General features: G+C 38.6%; 1 protein-coding gene across 8 annotated transcripts in view; it reads right to left on the bottom strand.

Annotated features, from left to right (window-relative positions):
- The window catches only part of NPAS3 (neuronal PAS domain protein 3), a 959,011-nt gene that overhangs the window by 467,258 nt on the left and 473,844 nt on the right, over positions 1-17,909 (bottom strand). The window lies entirely within an intron of this gene.

Raw genomic sequence — 17,909 nt, 5'->3', positions numbered from 1 at the left:
TTCCCTCTCTTTCAGCCTCTGTAGGCTGCCCCAAGTCTCCATTTCTGTTAATGACCTATTGCTTCTGTCTGACTCAATACAGCCCACTGGCTATGGAAATGGCAAGTCTCAGCAGGAGACAACAAAATGGTCAGCAACCAGGGCTAAGCCATGTCATTTTCCTCAAATACTTTCCCAGCAATGAAATGACAAGCTTTAAAATGTTGTCTTCTGCTCAGGGCAAATATTTCTTTATTAAACTAAAGTGCATATCCTCTAGTTTCCATTCAAACCATAACTTAAAGTATGTCACTTCAAAAACTTCAACTGTAAAGCAATTTAATACCTAATATTTCCCTTATAATTCCTTTCTCTATCTCTTTCCCATTTCCACTTCTGGGTTCCAATCCCAGCTGTGCCAGCTACTAACAGCTACTAGCTACTCATCAAGTCACTTTCCCACTCTGAACTTCAGTTCTATCCTTAAAATGGAAATAATAACTGTATCTAATCCAAAAGATAAGTGAGGGGATCAATTGAGATTATGCATGTAAGCAGCTCACTCAGTGAGTGCCTGATACAGACTGTCTCAACAAATGTGTACTAATACAATGTTATTATTTCCCAAACTTTTGCATAGTTCTGTATTTTAAATCTGTATCCAGGGAACTGAGATCAGATGACTTTCTGTTTATATACAATTTTAATCTTTCGATTTTAGAGAATCCAGAAGTTCCTTACTTTTACATGTTCTTAGCAGAATCAGTCTTCTCTATACAGAAATTCCATTATTCAAATAGAATCCTTTAGATACTTAACAGTGATGATATAAAGAGCAGTAGTGACTGAGGTATCCTGCCAATTTCAGTAGAAGATATGTCCTTGAAAGGGATTGCTTTATTTCAGCCTAAAAATTTTCCCCACTAAACACAACCTAACTATACTGTCGTCTTCAAGGAAAGCCAGGTTAAGTAACTATCAATTAATAACCAACTTGCAGCATAAATTCCCCAAATGGATCAGTAATCTTCTAGTACGGAGAATAGTTTGATCTACAACAATCCAACTCCATATAAAAAATAATACAGTTTAGCTGAGAATGTAATGAAACTAATCATTCAGCAGAGAAAACTGCTACCGACTCAAGGAACCAAGCCTGGGTACTTTAGAAAGACTCAACAATGCCTTCCAGAAGATTAAATGCTGTCTAAATTCTGGATTGATTGGACTTTTACATTCAGTCCACCTAAATGTGATCTCAAGAGAGGATACAGTTGATCTCAGTATGCATTATTAAATAGTTACTGAGTTTTATCTCCTATGTGACTACAATTCTAAAAGTATAATTTAAAATGTCATTGAACTATCCTTATGGATTAAAGATGCAATTAAAATAGTCACTGATATTATCATTTGCCTTTGTATTTATGTAGAACTCGCAGGCTTGCCACTTACAAAAAAAGAATTTTCTGTTTCTTTAGGTCAATTCTACCCTTGGTCTAATCACTATACCAGACTAAATTTACTAAAACATTGCATCACCTTAAAATGAAGTATGAGAGTGGATTATTTCAGAGAGTATTTTTCTGATGGCCTAAAGGGTCACCTGCACTTTTTATATCTTTGGAAATGAGGGAAACAGCTGCTCTGACCTGACAATTCCTACAGCAGTTATCTGGTCTCATGGGCATTTGACTAGGCTCTTCTTTGTGGGCAATTCAACCATCAGTTACACATTTTATTCAATCAAAATAACAAATGTTTATAATATTTTCAACTAATTTACCCTAATGTTTATTTTTCCCAACAGAGATAAAACAAATGGTATGACTTTTTCTGTCCTCCGGCAGAGTTCTATTCTGCTATTACAAAACAACACTGCCACATGAATTCCTTACCATTCAGTCCTAAATCATTAGATCCTGGGTTGGCAGGTGTCTGGGAAGTGATATTTACAAGGTACTTAGGTCGTTTAGTTGCTCAGTCTTGTCCGACTCTTTTACAACCCCATGGACTGTAGCCCACCAGGCTCCTCGGTCCATGGAATTCTCCAAGCTAGAATACTGGAGTGGGTAGTCATTTCCTTCTCCAGGGAGTCTTCCTGACCTTGGGATTGAACCCATGTCTCTTTTGTCTCCTGCACTGGCAGGCGGGTTCTTTACCAGTCGTGCCACCTGGGAAGCCCTTATAAGGTGCTACTGGATGTTAATAAAAACAGCTGGAATCTTGGTGATCAGGGGACATGTGACCCAGCTCCTAGGCTGGCTCATAGGTCCATGCCTGCAGCAGAGGGAGGATGGAGGTTGGTGGTTATCCCGGGACCCCTTAGCAGGACCCTGATAGTGCTGTCTTATCACCGTTGCCTACAGCTCTTGGTTCCTGGGGTCTTCAGTAGTTATAATATCACCCACATCAGTCTCAGAAGAAGAAAACCATTTGCGAGCATGTATCATCCATGACTGATGTATAGTTTCTCTCTTAACATCAGCTATTCCTTCCAAAACTGCTTTCAGGAGACAAGGATCACAATCCCATTTTGGATGATTTACAGATAAACAAACAAAACAGAACCTCAGAGGATGGAGAAATACCTGACTTTTATTTTTTTGATTTTGCTTGCCTACAGTTTTTGACCTTTCTACATATTCTTTATTTTCTACTTTTACATTGTAAAGTTAAAAAAAAAAAAAAAACTATTTTTAAAACTTGACCACACATGTGTGCATATGTGCATGCACACACACAAAGGACAACTATATACAGAGGATTCTTTTGTAATAATCTTTGTTTTAAAAAAGTTAGTAGACTCAATAAGGATCTACTGTATAGCACAGGGAACTCTACTCAGTACTCTATAACAACCTAAATGGAAAAAATCTGAAAACTAATGGGTGTACACCTGAAACTAACACAGTATTGTAAGTCAGCTATATAATCCAATATAAAATGGGTTAAAATAATAAAATAAAATTCTCTGGAAAAAAAAGCTATTGAAGCTGATTATAGATCTGATATTATCGTGTAAACATTGTTCAATTATGTGTTCAATTTAGCTCTTAGAGATTTTTAAAATACCTTAAATTAATTTGGATTTGATTCTTCTAAGCCAGAATTTCCCAAGTGTATTTTGTTGACTACTACTGTTAAAGACCCCAGTGCTGGGAAAGATTGAGGGCAGGAGCAGGGGGGTGGCAGAGGATGATAAGGTTGGATGGTATCACTGACTCAATGGACATGAGTTTGAACAAACTCTGGGAGATGGTGAAGGACAGGGAGTACTGCAGTTCATGGTGTCGCAAAGAGTTGGACACGACTTACTGACTATTCCCAGATATTCACGGACATCTTCCATCAGCCCAGTTTGGAAAACAAAGCACATTACCCATAGAACTCCCATCCCCAAACCTTCTTCAAACCCAAAAGACTTGTGAAGTTCTGGAGATTCAGATGAGAAAGCAAACCTAGCCATCCTGACTGAGGGTTCCCAATAAATGATAATCAGCTGCTGTCACCCTATTCTCTGTCATCCCTAACTGATGCTGGTAACAAGAATATAATATTTACTGCCACCAAGGACTATTCTAAAGCCGAAATAAAAAGAATCTGGCCCAGATTTGCAAATATCTTTATCATCAAGTAATTATTCACATTCCTATTTGACACATAACCCTAAGAATTTCTAAGACCTCTAACCACATTTAAAAATTGAAAGTATAATTATCTTTCTGTTCTGCTTTAATCTCCAAATAATTTGGCCACCCTTAGTGCCGGAGAAAGAATAAAGATATGTTCCCACACTTTGCAAACAATCTTCCTATTAGCAGGCCCCAAACAAAAACTGCTCAACCACAATGATACCGTTGCCCTATTTTCCTCCCTTCCCCTAGTCTTACCCTATGTGACCACACTGGGAGAATGTAGGTGTGAGGATAGGACACTCAACTACCAACCCCACCCCCCAGAGATGCACATGAAAATCAAACTTATTGTGTGTGTATCACGGTGGATGAGCTGTGTGATTTTAAGTTTGCAGCCACAGGACGTGCTCACTGATCAGCCCCAAGCTGGGCAACTTGCAGGGTGCAGCCTGTCACCCATGGCCAACGTTTGCAGAACGATCACGATGTGCCAGGCACTGTGTGAGCATCTCTAATTCTCACAGCCATCTCTGAGGGAAGGACTGCTACCATCTCCATTTAGGGTGGAGGAAAGTAAGATTTAGAGAGTTTAAATAAACCGCCCAAGTCCACATAACTAAGGGCAGGGATTCGAAGCCACTAGTCTACGTTACACTGAATCATGTTTGTCTGCTTTGTGTTTGGTCTTTTCTGTTCACAGTGGGAATGCTGAGAGGCAAAACCATGACTCGCCTTTGTATCTTGGTATTTTCTCTGTTCTCTGATCAAACTAGGTACTCGGTAAATATTTACTAAACTGAAGCTTCAGTTTAGTATTTTTAAAGTTATTGTCTCATTTCCTAGATCCTGGTTACTTGAGATAACCAATTTTGTGATGAGAAAGTCCCCACTTATAATCAGTACTAGTTATAGTCAGTTGGCTCAGTGGTAAAGAATCTACCTGCCAATGCAGGAGATGCAGGAGACACGGGTTCAATCCCTGGGTCAGGAAGATACCCTGGAGGGGGAAATGGCAACCCAATCCACTGTGCCCCCTGGGAAGCCCAGTAAATATAGATACCATTTATGTAAACAGATAATTCAGATTGTGTTCAATGAAATTTATTTATCTTACTTTAAATCTAAGAGGATTTTTATTGATGCTATGCTATGCTAAACAGATAATTCAGATTGTGTTCAATGAAATTTATTTATCTTACTTTAAATCTAAGAGGATTTTTATTGATAACACTCCCATATTCCCGTGTGGTAATACTCCTGATAAGCATGAACATTTTTCTTTAAAAACTTGGCCATTTTTCTGAACTATACAACATATAGACAGAAATACTAGCAGATGTTTATTAAACACCTTCTACATGCCAGGTTTTGTACTAAACATGTTTAACTACACTATCTCCTTCAATCCTCACAACATGCCTATCAGGAGACATTTTACTACTATTTTCTCTATTTTTTAAAGATGAAGAAATTGAGGCTTAGAGAGAACAAGAGGCTGTCTTAGCAAGGGGCTCACAGTCAGTAGGTTAGCACATCAGGATGTGAGCTCAAAGTGGCTGGATGCCAAAGTACATGCACAAAAAGAATCTACCATACTCTGCCACCTACCTAGAAAACATGGATTAAAAACAGGGCTGGACTATAAAAAGAATGCATTTGAGTCAGTTCTAATGAGGTGGATGAAACTGGAGCTTATTATACAGAGAGAAGTAAGTCAGAAAGAAAAACACCAATACAGTATATTAACACATATATATGAAATTTAGAAAGATGGTAACGATGACCCTATATGAGAGACAGCAAAAGAGACACAGATGTATAGAGCAGTCTTTTGGACTCTGTGGGAGAAGGCGAGGGTGGGATGATTCAAGAGAATAGCATTGAAACATATATATTATCATATGTGAAATAGATCGCCAGTCCAGGTTCGATGCATGAGACAGGGTGCTCAGGGCTGGTGCACTGGGATGACCCAGAGGGATGGGATGCGGAGGGAGGAGGGAGGGGAATTCAGGATGGGGAACACATGGACACCCATGGCTGATTCATGTCAATGTATGGCAAAAACCACCACGATATTGTAAAGTAATTAGCCTCCAACTAAAAAAAAAAAAAAACAGGGCTGGAACACAGAGCTGAAAGGGGGCTCTAGTTCTGGGGTTCAATGTGACTTCAGTAAGACTCTATTTGTTCATTCATTTACTCATCAGTTACTTCCTGAGCACCTACGACATGAAGGATTCAAACTTTACACTTGGGATATACTATACTTAGTACTTGTTTTGGCCCATCTCTGAAGGATGTAGGATGCTTATACCAAATTTAATGGGATTTGAGTCTTTTCAAGAAAAATTTCAGGAGTTATTTTTCCAGATTGTGGCAAGTAAATAACCCTAACACCTCCTTCTGCTTTTCATACAATGAATTAAAGGAGCAATGATTTTTTAAATGACCGCTTTTAAACTTTCACAACCACAAAATATTTTCTCATACTCAATTATGAATATGATTTTATATGACTTAAGAAGTTAATTCTGAATAATATCATACTTTTTTCTCACAAGTGACATTCTAAGGCAATATAGTATTGTAAAATCATGATTTAGTAGTCATCCTCTGTGCTTCAGTTTTTCAATTTTGAGAATGGAGATTTGATAAAACATATATTCTTGAGTTCATGTGAAGATCAGTGAGATGATTTTGGCCAAACCACACTGAGATTCTCCAATGAAACCAATTTCATACAGATGAAGTGTTAACTGAGATAGAAAATACACGCTAAGGTCAGAGTGATGCTGTGTCATCAAAGCTCAGCAACTTAGAAGACAGGAAGACAGCAGAGCCAGCTGACTCGTCAGATATGAGCTCGCCAAATTAAATAAGGGACAAAACGCATCTGTGTAATGAACCCTACTTTAAAACTTATGATTCACTCATATATACATTTCAGTCTTCGCCCAGGTCAGTTACTAACAGAAATTGTGAATTAACTTCCAACATGAAAAACATTTTCCTAATGTCAATGCTGATATCTAATCTGAGGTAAGGATATAGGAGAGGAGAACAACAAATCTCTGCCTCTCTCTCCTTTCTTTTTAAATAAAAATACACTAAACCTTACATACAATTGTTTTACAGCTCAATTGATAAGGTGTGTTCCTTTTTTTTTTTTGTCCAAGAAAATTTAAAAGCAACTAATTTAAATATGCAAAATTATCTTGAGTTGTTCATACGTGAACTTAAAAGCCGTGCAACACAGGAAAATTAAGTAATTATGCCTCCAAGTTATTTACTGCAATTAAGCTCATTTATCATATGCAAATTAGTGCAAACTGGTCTCATTAGTTACTAAATTACTCAATATGAGCTGAACAATGTAGCACTCCAGTTTGTAATGAAAAATCCCTGTAGAGGCAAGCAGTATCAATTAAGCTAATTTGCATATGCAAATATATTCACTAACTTTCTCTTTTCTATATTTAGTTTTACATTTTCTTACCATTCTGGATCATAGGGAAACTGCAGGGTCACTCCCCTTTTTCTCTTTCCTGTTTTATAGCTAGAGAATGCCTCTATTAGTTGAATTTTATTTTATTTTAGTACTGATGTCAAGCAGGATACCACTTTGCCATCAAGGGCCATAAGGAGTAAGATGAACCTTTCCTAGAGTTGATCATTTCTTTAATACTTGTAAGTTCCAATAAAATAATAAGAGTGAAATTCCAATAGAAAATACACTTAATGTATCATTCTCTCTCACAAAAGTCTTTTGAAAACATTGCTATTAAATGTAAAATGTGATGTTGACTTGGCTAGGCAACACCTTAAGTAATAATTTTTATGTTCGTATTAGTCAGTTCTTGAGCTGTTTTAGGTATTACTCACTTTTCTCTGCCCAGATATTTGAATTGTACTAGTCAATCTTTTATTGTCTCTTGCTGGATCCAATGAAACAAGATGCTAATAACAGATGTTGCATTCTCCAGCCTCACCCCAACATGACTGTAAGTAGCTCTTTTGCCTATAACCTAATTTCTCTAAAGAATCTTCTTAGTCTTCTACAATTGAGTGGGTCTCAAGACACTGAAGCGGTGCTGTCACTAGAAATATGTAAATGTTAACAGAAATATAAAGTGTCACAAGATATTTTGTTTCCCTTATTACACTGACCACAAATTTTTAAATATTTCTGATAAAGAACCTATACTTTCTCGTTTATCTTAAAAAGAATTCTGCAGGACCAAAACAGTATGTAAACCAACCATGATTCCAGGGTATATCCTTAAACTATCTTCAAACTATGATTAAAAATGGAAGCATATAAATTTAAACATACATTCTAACATTATTTTGTTCTAAATCTGATTCACAGCATTCTCTTTTAAACCTAGGCTCTTCTTTTACTTCTACTCTCTAATCCATGGTCGAAGGTATTAAAAGAAGAAAAACCACAGGATTGAAATCTGACATTTCACTGAAGTCTGTAGTGTCATCCATTTTATACATGCAAATCTCTGATGACTTAACCTATCAAATACAAAAATAGCAACATTTGAGATCCCTGTTCCCCATCCATTTTAAGAAAATATACACTTTAGTTACACTGGTCTGCTAAGGTGATGACCACCGTCAATGTCTTCTATAAGAGAGTTGTTCTACTGAAAAATAATTCTTTCAAGAACAATTATCTCCTTAGTGATGCTGAGGAAGACAAGAGGTCATGTAACTCCTTTGCCCAGCCTTTTCTGATTCACTCCCTGGGAGAGACCCTCAGGTGTTATAATATTGGAATGTTCTTGGTGATTCTTTCTTGGTTTTCCTCACAATGTCAGCTCAAGAGATTCTCTTTTAGTTTGGGGTTTGAATGCCCTACAATTCAAACATTTCTTAATACCCAGAAATAATGTAAAGTTATTGAGTTAGCTATAGAAGGGTTCATGCAACATAGACAAGTTCAAAACTAACACCATTGGTGCCACACTTCCACCACTATCTCCCTTTAGGAAATTTTTTATAAAATATTTTTATTCTCCCAAGACTTCATTTAAAATAATTGCAATTCTATATCATTTATATATAAACTTGTGGATATTTATGAGCTTATTCATCCAACTCAGAAAGTTTCATTTACTATAATATCCAAAACTAGTTATGAATAAAAACCACTCCTCAATTACTCTATAAGTAACAGTTATTAGTAGTGATATGTATTACTCAATGTCAGTAACAGGCACCCTTCTGTAGTTCACCATAATGTATTCACGACTAATATAAACATAAACCCTAAAAAATCTTCCACATACAAAGTTTGATTTGATTGCTTTGTTTTGTCACCTGTGAGGCAAGGCAATACTATGGAGTATGCAAAAACAATACTACAATTTCACATAACAATTATATAAGCTTTATTTACAGAATGAAAAAACAAACAAAACCCCTCAAACCCTTCTGCTAAGGGCATGCAAATAATTAAAGAACTCCATTCATAAATCTGGCACCTAAGGGAAAGTCATTCCCCTAGTTAATTTTACGAGTTACAAGGATGCTGTTACCATTTTCTGTTCCGTTAACTTTGATAAAGTAAAATATGAATATTCTATCTGGTCTCTAAACTGGGTAAGTAAAAGTAAATACCACTTATACTTTATTCATATTAAGGAATCATGAAGTGAGAACGATAATGCCTAGAGAGAACTTTTAAAGCAGGAACCAAATCAGTGCTGAGTCACAAGTATTACATTTAGGAAAAGATCTCACATAATGGCTCAAAGTTCTTGGATTTTTCTTGTGTGTGCTTAGTCGCTCAGTTGTGTCCAACTCTCTGTGGCCCCATGGACTGTAGCCTGCCTGCCAGGCTCCTCTGTCCATGGAATTCTCCAGCAAGAATACTGGAGTGGGTTGCCATTTCCCCCTCTAGGGGATCTTCCTGACTCACAGATTGAACCCATGTTTCTTGCGTCTCCTGCACCGGCAGGTGGGTTCTTTACCACTAGCGCCACCAGGGAAGCCTGGGATTTTTACTTCACCTGTTACAAACAGCACAGTTCTCAATTTGACCCCTTGCCTCTAACCCCTCCTCTGATCAATGAGTCACAGAAGAATAAAGTCAGCTAAAACGCCTCAGGCCCAATGCCCCTGCCTCACAGTCGTGCAGCAGCGAGGCTGACACCCCTTGATTGTCTCACCTCTCCTGCAGAAGATGCCCCTGTGCTGAAATTCATACCTGAAACAGCTATAGGTTCCCTGAGGCTACAGTAAGGGTACAGTATATATAATACAAATGGTGGCCCTAGAACTGCACAGTATGAAGCCTGGACCATGGCCATGCCTGTGTATACCAGTATTAGATCATTACATTGGAAAATAACTTTGTAACAGTTGATTTTTATATTGACAGAATCACCATTATATTTATTTCACCCCTCTCAGTAGGAAAGAAGTCACATTTTAATGGATCTATAAAACTTCCTAAATTTTCTTAAGAGAATATATGGCTAATAAGATGTATCTTTATAGGAACTAAAGAACCTCTTGATGAAGGTTAAAGAGGAGAGTGAAAAAGCTGGCTTAGTTCAAAAAACTAAGATCATGGCATCTAGTCAAATCACTTCATGGCAAACAGATGGGTAAGAAATGGAAACAGTGGCAGGTTTTATTTTCTTGGGCTCCAAAATTACTGTGGATGGTGACCACAGCCATGAAATCAAAAACACTTGCTCCTTGGAAGAAAAGCTATGACAAACCTAGACAGCATATTAAAAAGCAGAGACATCACTTTGCCAGCAAAAGTCTGTCTAGTCAAAGCTATGGTTTTTCCAGTAGTCATGTATGGATGCGAGAGTTGAACCATAAAGAAAGCTGACTGCCAAAGACCTGATGCTTTCGAACTGTGGTGCTGGAGAAGACTCTTGAGAGTCATTTGAACTGCAAGGAGATCAAACCAGTAAATCCTAAAGGAAGTCAACCTTGAATATTCATTGGAAGGGCTGATGCCAAAGCTGAAACTCCAATACTCGGGCCACCCAATGCAAAGAGCTGACTCACTGGAAAACACCCTGATGCTGGGAAAGATTGAGGGCAGGAAGAAAAGGGAATGACAGAGGCTAAGATGGTTGGAAGGCATCACTGATCAATGGACATGAGTTTGGGCAAATTCCGGGAGATAGTGAAGGACAGGGAAGCCTGGTGTGCTGCAGTTCATGGGGATGCAAAGAGTTAGAAATGACTTAGTGACTGAACAACAACAATACGATGCACGTGGCAAACACATATACTGCAGTACATAGAATAGGTGGGCCAAAAATTAAGAAGTCCTTAGCATGTCTGTCCACAAAACACCCCTGGGGCTAGTATGGGGAACAGCAAGGTGTGGCACCTGGTGCAGGGAATTCCGAGGTGTTACCTGAGCCCCAGTTCTGGTGCTCAGAACTGATCTGTATTTTACCTTCCAATTTCCATCAGTCCCCTAGTTCTGTTCACTACAAATATAAAGTCTTGCCTTTTATAACCTATCTTTTAAAAGGTCCTCATCATTTCTTGGCAAGTATTTATAATCTAGTCATAACATCCTGGGTTCAAATTCAACTCTCACTTAACTAGCTATGTGAGTTTAGTCATGTAATTGTTATGTGAGTTTTCTAAGAAATCTTAGTTTACTCAATTGTAAGATATGCACAGAGTACCTGAATCACAGATACACATTGTATTAACTGATGATATAAGAAGAGTAGTTAGCATAATACATAGAACTTAATACATACCAAAAATTTAATAAATTTAAGTTAAAATCAACCTGGCTTAGGCCTTTCTCATTAAAACACACTTTACTTGGTATATGAATTAGAAATGCAAACTTATAATCAAAATACTCAATGGAAAAAAAAGGTTAAATAATGATACATCCATAGTATAGAATGACATATAGCCATTAAAAATAATGGAAGCCTATCCTTTCCTAATGCAGACATGAGCACTTGATATTGATTTTTTAAAAGTTGATTGCTAAAGAGCATATCATTGACCAATACTTGACCCCATGAATCTCAGATTTATAAACATACTCTTAACAACATTAATACAAAATTGTCCTGTAACACTATCTTCTCATCTCCAAACTGGACTTTACCACAAATATTCAAACATTTCTACCTTCTATCACTTTTTAGGTTTGTCTTCTGAACCAAAAATTTTACTGCAATGCTTTAACTGACAAAACCTATGACATCTCTTCAATATTTGTCCCCCTGAAGGATTTATATCCTCAGTCACCTTGATACTTCTTCCTTGCATGCTAAGTCACTTCAGGTATGGCTGAATCTTTGTGATCCCATGGACTTTAGCCCACCAGGGTCCTCTGTCCATGGGATTCTCCAGGCAAAAATGCTGGGGTGGGTTGCCATGCCCTCCTCCAGGGGATCTTCTTGACCCAAGGATCAAACCTGTGTCTTCTGCATTGGCAGGTAGGTTCTTTACTCTTATCTTTGTCTACTCCTTTCTACAAATAGCTGTGAAAAGAAGAGAAGTGAAAAGCAAAGGAGAAAAGGAAAGATATACCCATTTGAACGTAGAGTTCCAAAGAATAGCAAGGAGAGATAAGAAAGCCTTCCTCAGCAATCAATGCAAAGAAATAGAGGAAAGCAGTAGAATGGGAAAGACTAGAGATCTCTTCAAGAAAACTAGAGATACCAAGGGAACATTTCATGCAAAGATGGGCTTGATAAAGGGCAGAAATGGTATGGACCTAATAGAAGCAGACGATATTAAGAAGAGATGGCAAGAATACACAGAAGAACTGTACAAAAAAGATCTTCATGACACAGATAATCACAATGGTGTGATCACTCACCTAGAGCCAGACATCCTGGAAAGTGAAGTCAAGTGGGCCTTAGGAAGCATCACTATGAACAAGCTAGTGGAGGTGATGGAATTCCAGTTGAGCTATTTCAAATCCTAAAACATGATGCTGTGAAAGTGCACTCAATATGTCAGCAAATTTGGAAAACTCAGCAGTGGCCACAGGACTGGAAAAGGTCAGTTTTCATTCCAATTCCTAAAAAAGGCAATGTCAAAGAATGCTCAAACTACCACACAACTGCATTCATCTCAGTTCAGTTCAATCGCTCAGTCATGTCCGACTCTTTGCGACCCCATGAATCGCAGCACACCAGGCCTCCCTGTCCATCACCAACTCCCGGAGTTCATGCAACTCACGTGCATCAAGTTGGTGATGCCATCCAGCCATCTCATCCTCTGTCGTCCCCTTCTCCTCCTGCCCCCAATCCCTCCCAACATCAGGGTCTTTTCCAGTGAGTCAACTCTTTGCATGAGGTGGCCAAAGTATTGGTGTCTCAACCTCAGCATCAGTCCTTCCAGTGAACACCAGGACTGGTCTCCTTTAGGATAGACTGGTTGGATCTCCTTGCAGTCCAAAGGACTCGCAAGAGTCTTCTCCAGCACTACAGTTCAAAAGCATCAATTCTTGGGCACTCAGCTTTCTTCACAGTCCAACTCTCACATCCATAATGACCACTAGTCAAACCATAGCCTTAACTAGACGGACTTTTGTTGGCAAAGTAATATCTCTGCTTTTTAATATGCTATCTAAGTTGGTCATAACTTTCCTTCCAAGGAGTAAGCGTCTTTTAATTTCATGGCTACAATCACCATCTACAGTGATTTTGGAGCCTCATCTCACATGCTAATAAAGTCATGCTCAAAATTCTTCAGGCCAGGCTTCAGCAATACGTGAACTGTGAACTTCCAGATTTTCAAGCTGGATTTAGAAAAGGCAGAGGAACCAGAGATCAAATTGCCAACATCTGTTGGATCATTGAAAAAGCAAGAGAATTCTAGAAAAATATCTATTTCTGCTTTATTGACTACGCCAAAGCCTTTGACTGTGTGGATCACAACAAACGGTGGAAAATTCTGAAAGAGATGGGAATACCAGACCACCTGACCTGCCTCTTGAGAAATCTGTATGCAGGTCAGGAAGCAACAGTTAGAACTGGACATGGAACAACAGACTGGTTCCAAAAGGAGTATGACAAGGCTGTATATTGTCACCCTGCTTATTTAACTTCTATGAAGGGTACATCATGAGAAACGCTGGGCTGGAGGAAGCACAAGCTGGAATCAAGACTGCCAAGAAATATCTATAACCTCAGATATGCAGATGACACCATACTTATGGCAGAAAGTGAAGAAGAACTAAAGAGCCTCTTGATGAAAGAGAAAGAGCAGAGTGAAAAAGATGGCTTAAAGCTCAACATTCAGAAAACTAAGATCATGGCATCTGGTCCCATCACTTCATGGGAAATGGATGGGGAAACAGTGGAAACAGTGTCAGACTTTATTTTTTTGGGCTACAAAATCACTGCAGATGCTGACTGCAGCCATGAAATTAAAAGACGCTTATTCCTTGGAAGGAAAGTTATGACCAACCTAGATAGCATATTCAAAAGCAGGGACATTACTTTGCCAACAAAGGTTTGTCTAGTCAAGGCTATGGTTTTTCCTGTGGTCATGTATGGATGTGAGAGTTGGACTGTGAAGAAGGCTGAGCGCCGAAGAACTGATGCTTTTGAACTGTGGTGTTGGAGAAGACTCTTGAGAGTCCCTTGCACTGCAAGGAGATCCAACCAGTCCATCCTAAAGGAGATCAGTCCTGGGTGTTCATTGGAAGCACTGATGTTGAAGCTGAAACTCCAATACTTTGGCCACCTGATGCGAAGAGCTGATTCATTGGAAAAGACCCTGATGATGGGAAAGATTGAGGGCAGGAGGAGAAGGGGACTACAGAGGATGAGATGGCTGGATGGCATCATCAACTCAATGGACATGAGCTTGGGTAAACTCCGGGAGTTGGCGATGGACAGGGAGGTCTGGCGTGCTGCAGTTCACGGGGTCGCAAAGAGTTGGACACGACTGAGATACTAAACTGAACTCCTTTCCCATTTTCTATTTGCATCTTAAAGGAATGGCATGTATGGGGTTGCCTCGCCTCAGCCCTTTTCTCTCCTTGTTCCATATGATCTCCATTTGTCTGCAACTCGCTGTTTGATCTGAACTACCGTTCATCTACACAAAGCAATAATGCCCCACCCTGTTTTCACCCTTTGCCTTGATCTTTCTCTAGAAGATCAGACTCAGTTTTCCAACTGCTTACCTCTTACAGATTTGGTTATGTAACAAGATACCCCTTTCAGCCTCTCTTAGGCAAGAGTATCACTGGGAACCTTTTATCAGGCTAGAAGATCTGTGATCACTGATAACTCCTACCATTCCCTAGCTTTTCATCTGTAATTCATACCATGTGCCATTCCTGTGTGTCTATTCATAGAGGTTCTATCTCAGATAAGATCTTAATTTGGATGTTAGACTGTTATAATAGTTTCCTAAATTGTCTCTTTATAATAGCCTCTCATAATACAGAGGATTCCTAGATTGTATTTTAATAGTAACACCAGAAACAAACCAAAGGTTTATCTTGTCACTCTCTTGTATGAAAGCCTTCTCCATAGGCTTATTGCTGATTACACCATCCTGGCTTGGCTTACTGGGCTTGTGCAATATGGCTGGTAAGTTCTCCATCTTATCTCTTATGTGCTCCTCTGTGTATGTGAAACAGCCATCAAGTTAAACACCTTAACAGTCCCCAAATAAGATCTGTGATGAGTTGCCTCCATGCTTTGTGTTCTTCATTTCTTTGCCTGCCATGTTCTTTGGTTGTCTTTGGCTAGTAAACTCCTATTCATCCATCAACAACTTTGAGCGGTCTTCTCTGATGCTTTGTGGCAAATTCAGAGCCTCACTCTTTCACAGGCCTCTAGTAAGATACTTGACCAGTGTGATGCTTCTCACTTTATGGAATCTCCTGGTTCTTTAACCAAATGATTGCAAGCTAGTTAAGGAGAGCAGCCATGCGCCTACTACAGCCAATTATGTTGTTACTAAGTATTGACTCTTTTTCTTTTTTGGTAATGATGGTAAACTATGATGTTAGAGACTATGCCAACCTTGTTGACCACACAGGTTTGTTTATTCCACCCCCTCCCCCACCCCGATATTTACAAACAAAAGAAGGGTAGGGGAGAAAGAAGAAAAAATTTACATCAGGCCCCATGAATCAACCAGATTCAACTATGGAACCTCCTGAAGGAAAAATAAGGAAACCATGTTACCTAAGCAGACTACTGAGAAACCTTGAATGCAGTACATAGATCTATGGGTTCAAGAATTACCCTGCTGGGAGAGAAGACAACTAACCAGACAGCCTAGAGGAAGCCCTTCTTGTTACTGCTACTTCCCAATCCATTCCTATCTGCAATTTTAGCATATCATTTTGAGAAGCATACACAATTCTTCCCCTCCATAACCTTTGGTTTTAGAATCGAAAGATAGGAGTTTCTAGTTTCTATGACAATTTCAAGACTATCTAGTGCAACCACACTTGGATGCCTGACTTTCTTGAAAGCATCTTTACAAAGCCATCTATGCTTCTAACGCTAAAGGTTTTGAGTGTGTTGGAAATGCAGACAGCTTTATTTCCAAGTTTTGTTACATGGAGGCAATTTCTTTTTCTATTCAACTTTCATCTCTTTCTCTTTTTTCTACACTCTGAAGACACAGAATGTATCTAATCCTCCTTTTTTTTCTTCTTTTGGAATGAGGCCTTCAAATAGATAAGAGAGGATATTAATGTCCCTTTTATGCCATGTATTTCCCACACTTAACTTCACCACGCCCTTTGCCACATCTCATGTAACACGATTTCCAGTTCATGCACTCATCTAGTTATTCCACTCCAAATGACATCCAGCTGTCTATACCCCTTCAAGAGTGCTGTTTAAGTCAGGTGTGACCAAACCAAAGAACAGGAGAGTTCAGCAGTCTCATCTAGATCCTCCACTCTCTTAACGGAGTCCAACGTTGAACTGGCACTGGGAACAGTCGCTCTTCATTTCTACACTGCTCTCACTGAGCTTACATTTACACTCTTAAGTTTTTTGTTTTAAATTAGATTTAAATTCTTGCAGCTCCTAAGTCCCCCTCCCTACAAAACAATGAACACAAGATTTCCAGAGAGAATTTAGAGGATAATAGGATACCACTGGAATCATTTCTCTCACTGACAAAGTCTTACGCACCGATGGCTTCAGAATATAAATAGGAGTTATCCTGGATCACATCAGAATCTAACAATGTACAGTTGGCCCTCTGTACTCACAGATTCAACCAACCACGGATCAAAAATATTTGGAAAAAATCCAGAAAGTTCCACAAAGAAAAACATACACTTGCCACATGCCACCAATGATTTGCATAGCATTTGCACTGTATTAGGTACTGTAAATAGTTTAGAGATGATTTCAAGTATAGAAGAGGACATGCATAAGTTATATACAAATACCATGTCATTTTATATTAGAAATTTGAGCAACCACAGAGTTTTCTGTCCACAGGGGTCCTGGAACGAACTCCCCTCACATACAGAGGAACAGTGGTATATATGGTATCACTCATACACAACTTATAATGGAGATTCTGGACAAAAACGTATAGGGAAGAGGGAAATAAAAATGCAAAGATCCAGAAAGAAATATCCTTCCTGTGTCCCTGAAACTTATCTACTACAAAGGTAATTCAAAACTTTATGTGCACAACAGGATAGAATTTCCTAAGGTGTAGTTCAGGAAACATAGTTCTGTGGGATGTCAACATATATTAGTGGAGAAATGAGAAAGATCAAAATAAATACAAATAAATAAGGACCGTTCAGGCCTTAAATTTACAAAGGTGAATAGTGACATCTCAGACCTAATAAAGCATCAAAATTATCTCAAATGGTTGTTAAAAGTAACAAATTCCTGGATTTCACCCTGAAGACCCTGATTTACTAGGTCCAGGAGAGACCCAGGAATTTGTCGTTTGAACAACTGTCTCGATGACACTGAAGCTGTCAGCCAAGGAACCATTTTGGAGAGTCACGGGGGTTTGACCATGGACAATCTGATGAAAGCAGTTTTTCTAGGGTATATATTTTCAAAAATTACATGCTAGATTCAGTACCACTTTGGCTATCTAGAAAATGAAAGCACCATAGAGACCTTTTTTAACAAAAATTACTCTGAATGGACAGGAGTTTGTAGTTTAGCTTTGTTTTTATCCCAAATCTTATCTAAGGAAAGCAACCATCTTTTTCCAATAAGATGCCCAAACACCCCAAATATGTCTGTTTCTTCAATTCCAGGTTAAAAATGAATCTTACATGTACAAAAAATAAATAAATAA

The sequence above is a fragment of the Bos taurus genome, chromosome 21 (assembly GCF_002263795.3).
Source record: "Bos taurus isolate L1 Dominette 01449 registration number 42190680 breed Hereford chromosome 21, ARS-UCD2.0, whole genome shotgun sequence".
NCBI lineage: Eukaryota > Metazoa > Chordata > Mammalia > Artiodactyla > Bovidae > Bos > Bos taurus.
The sequence above is the reverse complement of the archived record's forward strand: the minus strand, read 5'-3'. Positions and strand labels throughout refer to the sequence as shown.